Consider the following 18372-nt stretch of genomic DNA (forward strand, 5'->3'; position numbering starts at 1 on the left):
AAGTCGGCCACACCTCAGAATCGAGAACAATAACTTACTACGCTATTAATATTTATTAGAAATTATCAGCAACACTAAAAATGTTTAATTATCGGGTTTCATCCTTTTTTCCTCCAGAATAGCAACGGACCAAAGGCCGTTTTAAATTACGGTAAGATGCGAAAAAGGGCACATAGGGATATTTGCAGATGCCGAGCTTACGCTTGGATCCACGCCCACGCGAGGTCGTAAATCTCCTGCAGCCAAGTTTCTGCATTTCTCGAATTTCGGGTGCTCGTCGTCGACACGTCTTCGAGTTTTAGCCCATAGTTACAATCGTAGCTTGTTTTTCTCAGAACATTTTAGTTATAGTTGCCTATTGCAAAATTCATAAAAGAGTAAGTTTATCTTGATATGTTTATATCCTTAAATCTTGTGTTGAGTCCACATCAATAGATTCCGGGTTTTACATGAAAATATTATTATTTTCTTGATCAATTTTGAATTATAGGTTCAAAGATGGCATACGAATGGAAACTCGAAGAGGAATTTTCATCAAAAGACAATACTTCCGAAAATGTCAAAAAGAACCAATAACTCAAGAAGCAGATCAATAATTTCACAGAATGTCCGAGAAATAGTATAATTTGAGAAGAGAAAACTCAAGATCTAAAAGTCCATGAAAAGTCCCACAAGGAAAGAGTTCTGGTACAGAAGAGATGACCCCCACGAAGAGAAGCCCATGCACAAAACAACACATAAGAATCCCGGTAGAGATGGATTATTCCAGAAGAAGAAAGAAAACAGAGGTTGTCTCAAAGGACGTAGAGATGACACCATACATATATTCCCATGTAGGTAGATCAAATTTTTTTTTAACTAAGAGAAGATGAACAAGATGGCAATTTCGAAGACGATATCAGCAAAGAACATGCAATACACAAGAGTGACAATAGTGAGAGGCAGAATCAAAGTTACATAGAAATTCTACAGGATCAATGGAAAATGACAAAATTACTAGAAAACGAAAAGAAATATATCTTCAAAGAGAAGACAAAAATAGAATCTTTTTTTTTCTTCTTCATAGTGCCGTATCAGGTCCCACCGACGTTGGCGATCACCGAGTGCTTGTCGGTCTTCTGCCAATCTGAACGATTCCTCGACGCTGCTGATTACGGTCCAATCTCGGATGTTCTTCAGCCATGATATTTGACGTCTGCCTGGTCCTCAACGCCCCTCCACTTTGCCCTTCATTAAAAGGTGTAGCATCGAATACTGCCGTCTCCTCAGAACGTGACCCAGATAGGAAATCTTTTTAAGTTTGATATTCTTCAACAGTTCCCTATCACTATTAGCTCTTCTTAGGACCTCAATTTTTTTGTTTGTTTGGGTGTTGATTTTGAGAGTCCATGTCTCCACTCCATATAACAAGACTGACCATATATGTAGTACTTCACCATTCTTTGGCGGACTTTCAGCTTCAGGTTGTCATAGCATAGGAGATATCTCATATTGTTGAAGCTGGAGCGGACTATATCAATGCGACATCTAATTTCATTGTCGCAAGATGTGTCTTCCGCTATATTTCAACCAAGATAGGAGTATTGATCAACACGCTCAATCGGTTGGTTGTCCAGTGTTAGTCTGATGTCTTGATTCTACCGAACAACATCATTTTGGTTCTTCTCAGGTTGATGCTGAGGCCAAACTCCCGGCAAATGGCGTTCAGGCGAGAGAGGAGGCTCTGTAAATCTTCACCCGACTCAGCAAGCAGCACAGTATCATCGGCATATCTGATCGTATTTATCGGTACTCCATTGATGCTCACTCCCATCATTATGTCCTCGAAAGATATTTTGAAGATACGATCAGAGAAAAGGTTGAATAGAAGAGGCGATAGTATGCAGCCCCGACGGACCCCTTTACTAATCTCCAAGTCACTCTTTCCGTCCCTGATATTTGCTCTCTGTCTCCAGTACAGATTTTTTATAATCTGTATATCTCTGCGGTCTACTCTCTTGTTTTGTATTATTTCAATATGGTGACTTTGTCAAAAGCTTTCCCAAAATCGACAAAGCAGACGAATAAGTCCTTTCTCTGATCTCTGCATTTCTGAAGCAGTACATTTAAGCAAAACAGCGCTTCCCGAGTTCCAAGACCTCTCCTGAAACCGAAGTGGGAGTCATCCATGTCCTCTTCACACTTTCTTCTAATTCTGGAATGAATGATCCGTAGAAAGGTTTTCAGCATATGGCTCATGATGCGTCTTCTTCTTCTTCTTCTCCAATGTGCCCTGTCAGATCCCCCTGACATTGGCAATCACGATGACGAGTTGATCTCTGCTTTCAGCTTCTCTAAACAATTGTTCGACGCAGCGTATGCCCGTCAATTCACGGATGTTCTTCAACCAGGAGATCTGTTTTCTTCCTACGCCTCTGCGGCTCTCTATTTTACCCTTCATTACGAGTCTGTAATCCCCACATTTTTCTGGTCTACTTTTCTTCGGTACTGGGATGAACTTGGACTTGAGCCAGTCGTCAGGAATAACACCAGTCCTGTATGTTGTTGAATAGTTCAACAATTATATCCACACTGTCCCCGTCGATGAGTTTCAGTATTTCCATAGGAATTTCATCAAGACCCACAGCGTTTCTTTCATTCCCGAGATATAATGTCCTTCATCTAGAGTTTCGTCCATAATAATGTCCTCTCTAGTGTCTTTAAAGAGCTCCTTGGCGTAATCTACCCATATCTCTTCTTGATTTTCCTGATGTAAGATGAGTTTGTCTGAGGAGTCTCTAAGTGAAGCATAGATATGCCCTTTTTTGAAAAGTAGCAGCTATTTCTTTTGCCTTCTTGTGCATTTCTAGAAAGTCATGCTTTACAGTCAGTTCTTCTATCTCAGCTCTACTGTCAGTCATCCATTTTTCTTTGGCCTTTTTATTTCTTTCCTGATCTTTTTTTGTATGTTCTTATACACTTCTGGTTTGTTCTTCGATAGTCTTCTTTGTTTGAAAAGTTCCAAGATATCCTCGTTCATCCACTTCTTCTTCTTTGGTCTTACCTCCGATCTCAGATCATTATGGCATATCTGCTCTACATGGTCTCTAATGGAATTCCATTGAGTATTCACGTCTAATCCGGGCAGTAGTTCAACATTATTTAGAGTTTCATTCAGTTCGGTCGAGGCCTTCTGTCTTGTATCCTCATGGCGCAGTTAGAAGTAGAATGCTGTACTCAAATATCTCCCCTAGTTGCCTACAACAGTACGATACAAGAGGACCTAGCAGTATAAGGAATTCAAGATGCTAATGTCATTAGAATGATAGTACAGCAGACAAATCAGCCACTACGTTTATTTTGGTCAAAATCCAAAATAAAAACATCTTAGAGGTGAAACGCAAATATGGAATAAACTGCATCGGAAAATAAGAGAATTGAACCTAGTCACTGTTTTGCATATGTCAATGATATGGTCAATTGAAAGGCAATGTACCATTCCACAGAACAAAGACGGCACGAGAAAATGAGTTGCACAATGCCACTTGTGATCTCTGCAGTGAGAAAGGACACCCAGCCCGCTACAAGGGATATAGTGAATAGAAAGTCATCACCCATAGAAAAAAGAACCAAATCCGTACAGAATACTTGAAGAAAAAACACTCAGAAAAAGGAGACACAGAGAAGACTCGTGTATTCCCACATACAAAAAAATCCCGTTCAAAAAATAGTGAATGGGAAAACAAAACAAAAAGCAACATATAAATATCAAACCGAAACCACTGAAGATCTGGATAATTTCAGAAAAAAAATAAAATTTCTAGAGTTATAAATGGAAAAGAAATTCAGCCAATTGATTGAGACTAATTACTGTAGTCATTCAAGAGACAAAACTATCTACCAATAGTTTTAATTTTATTTCATAACTATGAAATATACAGAACTTATGAAGCAAACAGCTAAGGAGGATAAGTGGCCCTACAAATCATTTCAAGTACATTTAGCATTTCTCAAGTATTCGCCCTCAACACCATAGAAGATGGCACACAAGTTACTAAGACGACCACAACTCAATAGAACTCAGTTTGGGACACAAACAGATAACAGAAGAATTTCATAAAAGAACTTCGCAAACTAGAACAATGAACCGTTTCAAGAGAAAATCTCGGAAAACCCACCGATTAGAACTCCTCAAGAATTAGAAGAGGAAATAAAATGAGAGAAGCCCTCGAAGAAATACCAGCAGCAGCAGAATTTGAATCTCTGAAGAATCCACATGGTAAAACCCCAAAAGCAATTGAACTCATCAAGAGAAATTGAAAATAATACAGAGCTTCAAATGGAGAAGAATACAAGAACTACATAAACACAGCCAAGTCCTGAAAGGTGCACTGAGAAAACTGGAGAAAGACGGTTGAAACCGAAGGGGTTAGATACTAGTAGAGTGGATAAAGCATTTGCTTACGTCGCGACGTGAGAATATACAGGGTGAGTCTTTGACTTGTACATATATTTTAACCAAAGATTCTTTAGGTCAAATGGAACACTTTTTTCATTTACCATTTTTTCGGATTCGGCCCTGTTAAAAAATTTTAAACTTTCATAATGAGCTAATTCACCCCTGGTAAACGGAACACTGAAGTTTTAGCAAATATAAGATATACAATTTGAACCTTGGAAATAAGCTACTAAATTGGAAAAACCATCATAAACTCACTTTTAACATTCCATTTGTTGAACAAAGTAGTATTTATAATACAATGAATGAGTTATCCCAATTTCATTGACGATAAAGATTAAATATTTTTCTCTTGATTTTCTATTTCATTTTCGATAATCATAACGAATTGAACTCGCTACCACCCATATTAGCTTAGCTCAGATATTCATAATTCATATCCAATCTTTTATTATATCGCATTTATAATATATCGTTATTTATTTCATTTCGTAAAAGAATTGTCATTTAACCTTACATTCTCAAATGAATAATATTCATCTGTGAAAATTCTAACATAGACTATTAGTCTGTGCTTTGTTTGAACCTCAAATTTCGAGTGTTGCAAATTTAAACACAGCAGTTCGAATAATCTATGTTCTAACCTAAAATATTCATTTACTGTTTACACTGTTATTGTTATATGATATTTGATATAATATTTGCATAAAATGAAAATAGAAATAGAAGATTTGAAGAAACCCAACAGAATATTGAAGTTTCATACATATTTCCAAGAAATTTAAAAACAATTTCCAAAATAATTGTGTGGATACAAAAAAAGTAAGTGTGCATTCTGATAGAAAGTAATTCCTTTATGAAATGAAGCATTTGATTTGTTCCAACTATCTCATAAAAATAATGATCTGCATCAATATTTTTGAAGCCATCAGTGTGAAAATATGGAAATGAAGTTTTATGGCTCTGTAATCAATGGAAAATGGACTCCACTTGTAATCAAATTTGTACTATAATATGTACCTACATTATAGCCTTGAAATATGAATATGTTACTTGAAAACGGCGCTTTGTACGAGAGTTGGGTTCTTCGAATTTCTGGTATTTTTATGTGATGTAATGTTCATAATGAAGAAACTGAAAGATGTGTAGGGAATCTTGTGTTCGGATAAGCTGTATCACATCAAGGAAAAGCTATATTCCAAAAATCATTTCCTTCAATAGAACCATTTACGAGATATAGCCGAAAATCATATTTTTTGATCGATTTTCAACAGCCTGTATCTTTGTAACCGGGCCGAATCGGAAAAAACTATAAAGGAAAAATGTGTTTCTTTTGACCTCAGGAATTTTCGGTTAAAATATATGTACAAGTCAAAGACTCACCCTGTATATAGATCACTTTATACGAAGCATTTGCTACGTATAGTAGGTACTGGAATATTCAAAGCTGAAAAAAGATGAAGCGCTATGAAAGCCTGAATGAACTACAGCGAATACGATGAATTTTCATCGTCTTCTCTGTAGACTTCATTGGAAGTCTAGAAGAGGAAGTAGAATATGTTGGAACCACCGGAAAATGAAAAACAGAAATCTTATACCCCGAGAAATTCGGATTCATAAGAGATCATTCAGCAAAACTTCAATTACTAAGGCTCATGAAATATGTTACTAAAGGAATTCAGAATAAGAGAGCCGCAGAACTAGATGTAGAGCACCAAAATTGGCACGAATGACTAAACTACAAGATGAAGATGACAGGCTACAAAATCGAACTGAAATATCTGTGATAATTTAATGCTGAAAATTGGCATTCGCAAAGCAGTTTATGTAAAGAACAACCAATGAATATTTTTATAATAGACTCGCTTCATCCGTTTTCCGCTTGTAAAATGTACATTAAATGAGATAAAGTTGCCCAAAACCATCGTCGCAATTCTTCAAACTAGTACCATTTATATGTAAATCGTGGCGATTAGATCTCAGTGGATAGCTACCTATAAAATAGGAGAAGAGGCAACAGATGGGCGGCAGCCAGCCGATGTGTACCATAGGTGGCCGGGATATTTATTGATCTCGGATATATTTTCGAATTAGCTCAAATGTCAACTAATTAGCTTTTAATCGAAAATATTCCTTTGCCTCATACCTCTCAGGTTTCTTTCAGTCGGTTTAATTTCTCAATTATAGACCGGCCCATTACGTCTGTTTCCACCGATGTTGAATGGAATTTTTATTGCGCACCTTGATCCGACATCTAGTACTATATCGAAATAGTATCTTGAAATAAATCAGTGAAACAAAATGTGAATAATTTATCCAAATTTGTTTTATGGGCTTCACTATAAGCCTCTTTCGAAATACTACATCAACGAATGAACTGAATAAACGAATAAAATCATGAGATCACGATTGAACAAATATTGAGAATTCGAATTGAAAAAGGTTTGCTCGAGGGTTTGCTCAAAGTGGTTTACTAAGATTTGGTGATGAGCATGAACCGAGGCATGAACCAAAAATCCACTACTTATCTATATTTCGTTAACTTCCTTCGTTCAGCGTAGACACGAAATATACAATAAAAGGTTATGAGAAAGTTTATTCAAATTTTACGAGATATGCTGACAAAATGACATCTACGATCGTTTTCGCGGTAGAATCAGATTGAAAAAAATTTGTCTTGAAACTGAATTTCTTGCCGAGAGATGCAGTTCTTTCGGAAGTACGTATTATAAGTATTCCTATATTACATCAGGAAGTGAATTTCGAAGTCGATTAGCCTGTTAACGGAATACGGTATTGTGAGTAAATTAAATGATAGATTACTCTCATACTCTGAACATTGAAGTTGTGTGTGTTTAGCGAATATCTGCGTTCATTTTAGCTGATCAATTTCCGTTATTCTCTTTATTTTATCATAAATTAATAGGTTACATGTTATACTTGGAAATTTTCATGGAAACATGTATTGGAAAAAAGAGACTCTACCACGTCGAATCCACCACCAAATTCAACACAAAACACTGGAAATGAAGTGTTCCGAAATTTATGGGTAGTAGTAGGTTGATTCGAGAAAGAAGAAGACGACATGATAACAATAAATAATTAAACTCTGTGGTCGATGCGGTTTTCATCCGGCAAACATTAAACGATGACGAAAGATCTGACATTAGAACACGTAGCGTCCAAATCTATGATCTACAGTTCATCGTCTAGCTTCCCTCAGAGGAAAACAATGAACGAAATTCAATAAACAAAAAGCGTAGAGCCTGAAACCATATATTCAACGCTTCAAATCGTCAGGAAAGACGGCCAGTAAAGGGAAATAAATATCCGTCCGAAACGCGATTCTTTCTTTCGCGAAGAAAAAGAGGAGATATATCGTCCTTAGTGGATCCGCCCCAGAAGACGAATAGTTTATTGTCAAAGTCCGCTTGATTTATTGAAAATCATTAAAATATCTCGGATTAATTATGCCCCGAGTCCAGTTCTGCCAACTGGAAAAATTAAAATAACGAAAATGGATTCTTCTGTGTTCCGTGGCGAGATGCATTATAGTCATTGTTGCTTGCATATCATTAATCATCGAGCGCCGCAGCCTCCTATATTCGAATGATCGAAATCGAAAACTCGAAACGAACATATTTAAATACAATGAATTTTTACTCCGTCGGGCACAATCATCAATTTCATTCGGAGAATTACCGGGAATATTTTCAAATTACGGACGGCAGTCATTAACGATAAAACGTCCTTGGAAATTATTCATCCGAATGCTGAATTTTTGGTCCTTCGACAATGGTAGACAGGACATAAAAAACTTCAATTGTTCTGTTCAATGTTCTGCATCATTTGTCGAAAAGTGAGGTTATGATGTTAATGGTTGTTCTGTGACACGAATCCAATTGTTAGCGAGCTGGTGTGACATATAGGCATGTGTCTGATGTCTATTCATACTGCCGGACTTTTCATATTTTTATGGATGTTGATTGAAAATCATCAGATATTGTTTGAGAAACGATTTCAAGAAACTACTCAAAACAAAGTCAATATTTTCAGCTGAAAAAAAAAGCAATTGTAAACAACAGTTAATCATTTCTTCCTATCTCGTTGACTATCTCGAATCTGAAATAGTTGGAATTTTCCCTATGGTCAATTATTTCCTTTTTTATAATTTTATATGAATACCTATCGGTATGAAAAGAATAAAACAGAAATAAAGCGGCGAGATTCGGTGTTGTTTTGAAATACAAATCATGCATTTTAAAATTTATTAATAAAAAATTGTTATCTAGACCCAGCGTTAACGAATATTGTATTTTGAATATATTTAAAACAAAGTACCTAGGTACACAAACTGTCTTTTCAGCGATTCTTCATCTTGTATAGTGACACCCAAGGTTTGTCACTTTAATTCCCGAGAACTTAATTCCAAGGAATTAGATTGACGTTAACTATACTGATGAGAGAAAATGATAATTGAACGTTGGAGATGATATTTTCAGCGAGAAACGAGAAACACCCAACCGTGAAAAAAATTAAGACGAGCTGTAGTTTCATAACGTTAATAATTGTAATTAAGGATAGTTGATGGCATCGAGACGAGGTTAAATGATGAAATTTATTGAATTCATTACGAACTGTGTCCACGGTAATGCCTAAACTTATATTTATCTTCGATATTTATTCAATGTTTTCTGAAAATGATATCAATTAGGTGACGTATGTAAATTATTTAACTGTTAATGAAGATGCTTCTAAGGGACGCAAATATAGTGAGGAAATGAAACATTACCTTTTTCAATTCCTAATACTTTTGTTACAATGATCATATTGGTGACGTACCTTTATCTGTTTCGGCCGAGGTTTCGGCTCAGTTGGAAGACGCCCTTCCAATGTTTGATGACTGGTTTGCATGTCATCACCCTATCCTCCCCTATGCCGCATCATTATTTTGTAAATTGTTTTATTAACGTGTGATCATAATTGACGGAACGAGTCTGTCTTCGGGAGCCTTCCGCACCATGACCATAAATTTCAAAATGGTTCAAATTGATTCCAGATCCCGAGACATACACATTTTAGAGCCCATGTCTTTTTTAGACAACAAAATATAGTGGTTGTTCAATGTTATTGCCGAATTTTTTTGCAGACACTCATTCGTTATCTTATGTTATCATGGTATAAAATGCAGGGGTTTTCTTTTCACGAAAATGTTGATAAAATTTTCCCCAGAAATGACAATATTTCATCGTTGTCACGATAATAATTATGAAAATTGTATTGTTACGATCAATTTCTAGAATTACTATCTGCCAAAGAATTTTATTGTTTGATATACATACTCGTGTTTCAAATAATAATAATGCAAAATTGAATAATTCTCATGGTTGTGCAGTCTATTAGCCAATGAATTTCGATGTTTTAATACATTAAATTGATGGAATTTGAACGTGACCGGTCGCTATACCAGCTGTTTCCGTGAACTGCTCGATTTTCGATAATTGTTATGACTCATCGATATATATATAATTTACCTACACGCATCTTTTGGAGCTACGAACTAACGAGAGTCGAGAAATAAAAGTGAATTAGCACTGGCCATTTGTCCCGCCACTTATCGAGTGACGTGTTATGTTTTCATATGTATTATAAATATTATAGCGCAAAATTGTGAATGATAGGTAGATATTAATAATAATGCACTTCGAAAACTAAGCTCTTTATCGAGCTCGCTTTTTATAACATAAAACTAATTTGAAAGCTGACCAGATTCGAGTTAATTGTGATTTTTACCCTGTTTTATGTAAACTTATCATGTCACTTAAAGATAATAAGATAAATATTTGATGATTTTTAAGATAAATGTTCTCTACTGAATATATCCACATTACTATTTAGAAAAATTGGATTCCATAAAAATAATTTTTCATCGCATTGTTTTCGGTTATTGCTGTGTAATAGAATTGAATTGTAATTGAAAACTAATTGAATCATATACACATAGGATATGTTGTTTCCATTTTTCATTGAATGGAACATGACAATTTATTCTCTTTCAGATTTGGTACAAGATTAGGGAGTTATGTACAGTTTTCAAATTTTAAATTCCATAAAAACTATCAGCCTAGATTCGGACTTCGAAGTTCGTTCATAGGCAAAATTCGACGAAGGGTTCCTTGAGCATGGCCGTTCGAAATATTGTTTTCCTAATAACATCACAACTTCTATTGAAAAAAAACTACTGCGTCATCAGAATAGGTCCTGACCCCACCAAGTCAGAGTTTTTCTTAAACTTTTTTCGTGAAAATAGGTATTATCAATGGCCCATATTAAATACTTGTTGGAAACCCTAAGGGCGATAACTTTCACTCCCATGAAACAGAGTCTAATCTTAATTCAACTGTCGGTTGCACTATATTTTCGAAGATAGCAAGTGGGTACAAATAGACAGAAAATGTATGAAATTTAGAGGCACTTTAGTTTTTATCGCTTTATTGTTTATTATATAGGCACACCTACTTATACATAGAATTTGCATAATATGTAAAATTCAACTTTGAGTATTAATGAATTTTCGATTTGTTTCATAAGTTTTCAGGCAATTATTGGGCATGATAATTGGTGACTTGATAGTTTAATTTTTTTATTCTGAGTTAGTTTTTCAAAATAATATCCAATGAATCATTGCTCCTGAGGGATACGTCACTGTTGAAGCTATTAAAAAAGTTCGTATTCACTTATTTCGCTTCAGCAAACAAAGAAATCCAATAGAAGTGATACCTACTTACTCGTGGCACGTAGCGTTGAAACAATGAGAACGGTTGATTTTTTCGATCTTTCTTAGGTTCAGTCCGATTTCCCCACAATCCTGTATCAACTAATGGTACCGAGATGATAAGTATCGACTAATGGTCCGACTAGTTTGAAATGTTATATTTTATTGAATGGAGAATTTACAATCTTCCCAGATATAAACTTTTATGGGTTTTGTGTAATAAATTTGCGCTGTGTCCAAGAAAAATGGATTTTATTGAAAATATGATTTAATGTTACTAGTTGTGTTTTATTATTCTACCTCTATTTTATTAGTTTATCTCGTTGAACGTATATACGATTCAATTCCCCGGATAAATTACGACTCTTGTCTTTCGGTTTTTTCTGAAGCAAAATGGAAACCTACATTGTAATCACATCACAACTACGGGCATGGTGGATTGATTAGGTACGTTATATGTTGAAAATCTAACGAGTATGTCACCCGGTTACTCAGTTTACCCGAGCGTTTACCTTTATTCAACGCTTCAACTTGAAAAAGTTACTAATTACCATATCCAGGCTATTGTATTTTTCTTATTTTTGAGTTTTTATCATTAAAATTTTTCATTTCAAAAGAAAAAACAGAATGTATAAAATTACCCATACAGTTTTTTTTTTTTCAGTATAAATATTTGAATTTCGGGTGATCTAGGTACATGAAACACAAGAGCAATTTTCAAAATTGTTCGACGAATTGACCATCTGAGAATTTCATACCTTTTTTATTTGGAAGGTAAAAAATCTATTTGAAAAATTTATATCTTGATTCAAGATAATAGATTAGCAATATAGGTATTATTGATTTAATTATTTACCCTGTTCACTTTTTATTCAGAAACAACCCTGAAATCAAATTTCACCATACAATAATATAGGTATTTAGATATAGATGTGATAAATAGTGTTATGTTATTTCCCTACGTATTCTTGGAAATGGCAGAAACAGGCTAATTTTTATTTTAAGGAGGGTATCTATTGATTGCAAATTCCAGAGTATTATTAATAAATAATTTCGAAGGTTTTGTAATTCTCGAGGTAATTCTATTTATCAATATGTTGAAAAAGGTTTGTTTGATATTCATTTATTCGAAGTTTCGTTATAATTGATGAATGAAGTGCAATTCTGAACGAATTTCAATTAATAAAATTTTGGAATTGATTACCTTTCTATACAGTAGGTAGGTAATATTCTTTGTTCAACATGGTCTTTATCGAAAATTCGATTCCATTTGATAAATTTGTAAAACATTGAAAAACTTGCTTAGGCTTCGTTCAGAAACTCTATCACTTAATGGCTCTTGACTTTATTCATCACTTCCAGCTGTGAATAGGTATCCAAACGCATGCCGAATAGATTTTAAGCAAATTCATAAATTGAATTGCAAAACCCTTAGAATTATATGTCGCTCGACTTGACCACAGAATCATTTAAGATTCTTGAGCGGGTTGCTAACCCTTTTAAGCTGAAGAGAATTATCGTATATTATGAATTTGCAATCACAAGATGTCCCCCTTCAAATGAGAATTTACCACTCGAGCTGTATTCTGGGGAAAACCGCATACGGTTCAATTATTTTTTTTTTAAATAATAGAGGAAGAATTTGTTTGAAAGAAGGAATGAATTATCTATCACTTTTTATCGAAGGTATTTTCATGTTAATAAATGCCGTGCTAAAAAATTGAGTATTGAGGATATTTTCATGTAACTAGAGGTAATAAAGATTAATTTTTTTTTTTTGTGAAAGCTAGGTGGGTACCTATATTTCTACTAAATCGACAACACTATCGGCGAGACTCTCGGCAATACTTGAGTTACCTACATTAGGTTTACAAAAAAAGATTTGTCGAAATTTCAACCTGCTGTATTCCTAGGTATGAAAAAACGGATCTATATTTATATGAACTATTGGATCGGAAAATATCATTTGTGAATTAATATCCCCATATGTTGATTATGGATTTATGCTCGGATTTATGTACATATTTTCATCAATTTTGCAATAAAATTTCCATTCGACATGCCAGTTGATTCAGAGTACTCGTAAGTTTTCACAGTAAGTAAATTTTTACCACTTGGTATTGGTATATTTATGAATGACTATTAAGTGGGAGAGGGGAGGCTGAAATGGTTTCAAGAAAGTCACATTCTATGAGATTTCCGAGGAGATTTCGTTAAACCAGCAGTGAACGAAACGTTGGAGAGGCCTACTCAGACCACTTTGGATTTTTAAACCTTTGGCGTCATTTAATGGAAACTTTTTTTCAAACTTCTGCAGCTAGTAATTCTATATCTATTGGAGTAGTAGTACCTATTTTCGAAATATTTATAATTTCCTCAATTTGTGAAAACTAGATGATGACGTGAAAATTGAACCTCAAATTGTAACATGCTGCAACTCATATTGAAATGTTATGACGATGCCCTAAATAGATACCTATATTATAACCGACTCCGAAGTGCAGGTGGGCTATGTACAATTTACATACTTTCATTTCAAAAAATCAATGCAATGCTGAAAGATCATGATGCGCTGTTCCAAAATGTCAGGTATGAGTGAGTTCTAAATGAGCAAATATTTAGCGATTAAGAGCGTCAAACTATACCTATAGGTATAAAATATATTATTATTGTTATTTGTCCAATTAAAATGGTATTATTACGATTTTCATGCGTAAATCACATGGAAAACAATCGTATTCTTGGATCGGGTCATAAATCTTATATATTAATTTTCCGAGTGATATAAATAGGTTTTTTGAAATCGAGCGTTGATTATCTTGGGTAAATCCTTGATTTCGAGCGATGATTGATAGGAAAGTGTTTTTTGAGAAAATTAGAGTTGATTGAATATTTCGAAATACAACAGATCGAAATTTGTAAGAATTCCGTGATCGCAACAACGTCTGCAGTGCATTTTGACAATTTTTTTTATAGGTATAACCTTAGTCGGTTTTGCGTCAGTCCACGTGGAATGGGCGGATATGATGAAAAAATTCTAAATCAACATCGATTGTGATCGGATCTTGGAAATTACCAATAATCAACTCGAATGAGTATTAATTGAAACGTGATTAATTATACGTCAATGGCAAATTTTCGAACCAGAAAACATTAATGGAAATAAAAAATTTCATTTTCATCATCTGTTTTCATTTCTAATAGAAAGGTATAGGTATAGCAACTTATTCTCGGTTTAAGTTAATTTTTCTACAACAGTTTTTTTTTGCATAATCGAACTGATAAATCGAGGCGAAATCGATCACTTCATCATTAAAGTCAGAGTGCCTCTAGTTATTCAGTGGTTTAGGTAATTTGGGAAGAAAATTATTCCGTTAAATGATAAGATTAGAAAATATTAGAGGGACGACGTCGAGTAGAAATTTGTAGAAAAAGAATTGAAGAGGTCGGAATCGAGTTTCATCGAGCTTCGAAGATTGAAAAATTAAGTGAGGAGTGGAGTTTTCGATCTCAAATTCATTTTTTGAGATTGATTATTATGAAGAAATAAAATTCGAGATTGTTGAAAGTCAAACAGAAAAACATTTAAATTTGAATACAATTGAATGGTGAGTACCTATCGAGAACGAGAAAAAAAAATGAAGAAGTTTCGAATTTGGAATAGGTCTATAGAATACTAACAGGACATGAAGTGAAAATAGTGAGGAGGTTGAATTGAAGTCTCAGTAGGTATTTGAGATAAGTTATTTTGAATTTTAGGCATGAATTTCGTTTGATAGTTCAGAATTAGATTAAGGTTATTGTTTGAAGAAGAAAATGAATTATTCTGAACCTAAATGAGACAAGAGTTTTTTCAATTGGAAATTTTATATTTGTTTGGATCTACTCATCTATTTTAGAAAATTCAATTTTGAGAAATCCAAAATAATATCTCTTCTAGTTTTAAGACCAAGCTTTCGAATAATACTTCATTCTTCTTCAGGGTTTACTATCTAAAATATAAAATAGAGTTACAAACATAGATCAAATTTTCAATATCTTATTTTAAAAAACATACACAATCGAGGTGGAGTAATAAACCTCAATTGTGCAAGTATTTTAAAATATTGAAAATTTCATGTATGTTTGTAACTCTATTTTTATTGTAGTAGACCATGAAGAAGAATAAAGTGTTATTCGAGAGCTTGTTCAAGAAATAAAAAGAGATACCTATGAATTTTCTCTAAAAGACCCAGTCTATATTTCTCTTAATAAACTTTACATATCGAAGAAAGTATAATTGTATATATATATATATATATATATATATATATATATATATATATATATATATATATATATATATATATATTGAGAACACGCTGAGACTGGGCTTAGATAGAGAGCTTGTAAGCACAGCGCAGAAAGAAGTAATCCTCGCAAACACGAGGCTTGTGAGAAAGTTCTCAACGTCCCTCTGAAGCGCTTTGGCAAAAAAAATGCCCGGCACTAGGAGTTACCTGCCCTATATGGTGATTTGAAAAAAAAAAAAAAGTTAGTTTCTAATAGTTAGGTACTAGGGTTTTCTTTATTTGGACATGTCTGATATAAAAGGCTGCCAGACAATGTGGAAACGCTTTTAAAACTACCTACGATCGAAAAAAATTATTTCATTTCTCTAACACGATTTGAACACTATTTGTTCGATATGAACTGGTATCGTAAGATATCAATAAAAGCGCGAAATAAGCACATACCGGCAATAAACTAGCGAAGGACCAAGGCGATTGACAAATAATATCCGAATTTAAAACAACAAATTCTTGTTTACCTTACACGCGCCAGAAATATCGAATTTTGCAACAGGCAAATGTATTTTGCAATTCTCAGAAATAAGCAGTTTTTTCGTAGAAAAAAGACTGCCGAAATCGAATAACCGTTTTGAACTTTGCACTGGAAAAATTTTCCGAGTAATCGACTGTAAAACGATGCGATTAATGAATTTAATTAGGTGTTGTATTACGCCAATGAACTCAAAGTGGAAATAACAATTTTTTTCCTCTTTTCTTTTGGCATTCGTCGTTACTTACTTACTTGTTGGAAAGAAAGAATTGTAAATTGATTTTTCATATCAACAGAGGGTCCTTACTATTTTTACGTGATTGAAATTTTTATGAGAAAAATACACCCATTATCGAGTTCTAACTTCATAATTATACCAAAAATGTCTCAAAGCAGGCAAAACTTCTTCAGTTTTTCGAAAACATCACGAAAAATACAAAGTAGAAATAATTTTCTTCTTCATAGGTACAGACAGAGGTAGGTAGGTAGGTACGTCAAAACATATTGGTGACAATTCATGAAGTGAATATTTTGTAGAAAATTGTTTGGGAAAGGAACTATATTGAGGTAACACAGAGAGTATTTTATATAAAACTAAGAACCAATCATCCGGAGAATCTTCAAACCCAAAATTCCATATGCTCATTATTTTTCTTTTAATTGAAAAATGATATAATCAAAGAAGAATTGGTATTATAGTTCAATTTTGGTTCACTTCGTGTTCCTACATAACTAAAACGTTTCGCCTACCTTCAAAGATTTGTTCTGATGAGATATAGCATCTCCAGGGACAATCGAAGAGTTACTCTTTATCCACACCGACGAATATCCTTGAGAACTCTCACTACAGAACCACCAAAGTTCTAGCGAAAAACCACCCCGATTGGCTGGTCACAAAAAATTCCAACAAACGACAGAGTATGCCGGAACACGTCACAAAGCACGTGAATATTCTGAACGCGAGTCCAGCAAAAACGGGTACTGAAGCGCCTCGTTAACGTGCAAGGGGATGAAAGTTACGTAACATCAACCACAGGTATAAGGAAACACATGAAGCCACTAAGCGCGACTGATCTCATGAAGGTTTAGCATCAACGACGATGCCTCCCCACCCTGTTGCGTGTTATCCCCTCTACTCTCATCTGGCATGATTTTCGAGCAGACCATCTGCTCTGGTTGGTCGAAGCTGCCAGTAGGGGGAGAGAAAGGGGCGATTTTTGACGTTTCATGCCTAAATCTTATTAGAGTTTGCGAAAATCAGTGTATTCTATCGTTCAATGGATGAATTCATTCATAGCATGGGAATACGTTCATTCCTTGGCAAGAGGTTGATCGTTTCCTCTTTGATGGATGACGAGGAGACGCTACAGTTTGGCATCAGACGAGAAGATTTAATCGGATACAAAGTGGGCGTGTAACTTACATGAAATGAAATTAGACTGATTGATTTGTTTTGTTGGATATCTAAGTAATTCCGAAAGATAGAACAGTTTGATGAATTTGCGATTATAGTTAAGAATTTCGATATAAGGAGGATAAAAATTTTGATTTCCATGAAATTTCAAGTTGTTCATGTAGAATTTTTATGGTTTCTTTGTATGTAATTATAGAGAAACCAGCATAATTCTACAATATAAAGAAGTTTAGGATCAGTTCGAAATAGTTTGAATTGTGGATTCTTAAAAAATCATTTTAATTAAATTAATTAAAATTGAGCCTGTAAAAAAACACAAACATTTAAAATTTACTTCACAAAATAAGTTGATCAAAATAAAATGTATCTTAGGTGAGATACACAAAAGAAACACTTTTTTCATTCACCATTTTTTCCGATTCGGCCCTGTTAAAAAGATATAGCCATTTTAAATTTTCATAATGAGCTAATTCACCCCTGGTACCGGAACACTGAAGTTTAGGCAAGTATAAGATATACAATTTGAACCTTGTAAATAAGCTACTATATTGGAAAACCACCATAAACTCACTTTTAACATTCCATTTGTTGAACAAAGTAGTATTTATAATACAATTATTCCAATTTCATTGACGATAAAGATTAAATATTTTTCTCATGATTGTCTATTTCATTTTCGATAATCATAACGAATTGAGCACGCTACCACCCATATTAGCTTAGCTCTGATAGTCATAATTCATATCCATTCATTTATTATATAGCATTTATAATAGGTATATCGTTGTTTATTTCATTTCGTATTCGTACAATTAACCTCACATTCTCAAATAATCTGTAAAAGTTTTTTAACACAGACTAGTTGTCTGTGGTTTTAAGTTTGAAACCTTAAATTTCGAGTGTTGCAAATTTAAACACAGCAGT

General features: G+C 34.1%; 1 protein-coding gene across 2 annotated transcripts in view; it reads right to left on the bottom strand.

Annotated features, from left to right (window-relative positions):
* Positions 1-17114, bottom strand: part of LOC123674782 (zinc finger protein castor homolog 1-like) — a 98360-nt gene extending 81246 nt beyond the window's left edge. Inside the window, exon 1 of one of the 2 annotated variants that reach the window (XM_045609864.1) lies at positions 16785-17114. The gene's annotated coding sequence lies outside the window, so the exon portion shown is untranslated. The remainder of the gene's footprint in view (positions 1-16784) is intronic. The other variant, XM_045609863.1, reaches the window with a different exon arrangement.
* Positions 17115-18372: the final 1258 nt, after the last annotated feature.

The sequence above is a fragment of the Harmonia axyridis genome, chromosome 3 (genome assembly GCF_914767665.1).
Source record: "Harmonia axyridis chromosome 3, icHarAxyr1.1, whole genome shotgun sequence".
In the NCBI taxonomy this organism is placed as follows: domain Eukaryota; kingdom Metazoa; phylum Arthropoda; class Insecta; order Coleoptera; family Coccinellidae; genus Harmonia; species Harmonia axyridis.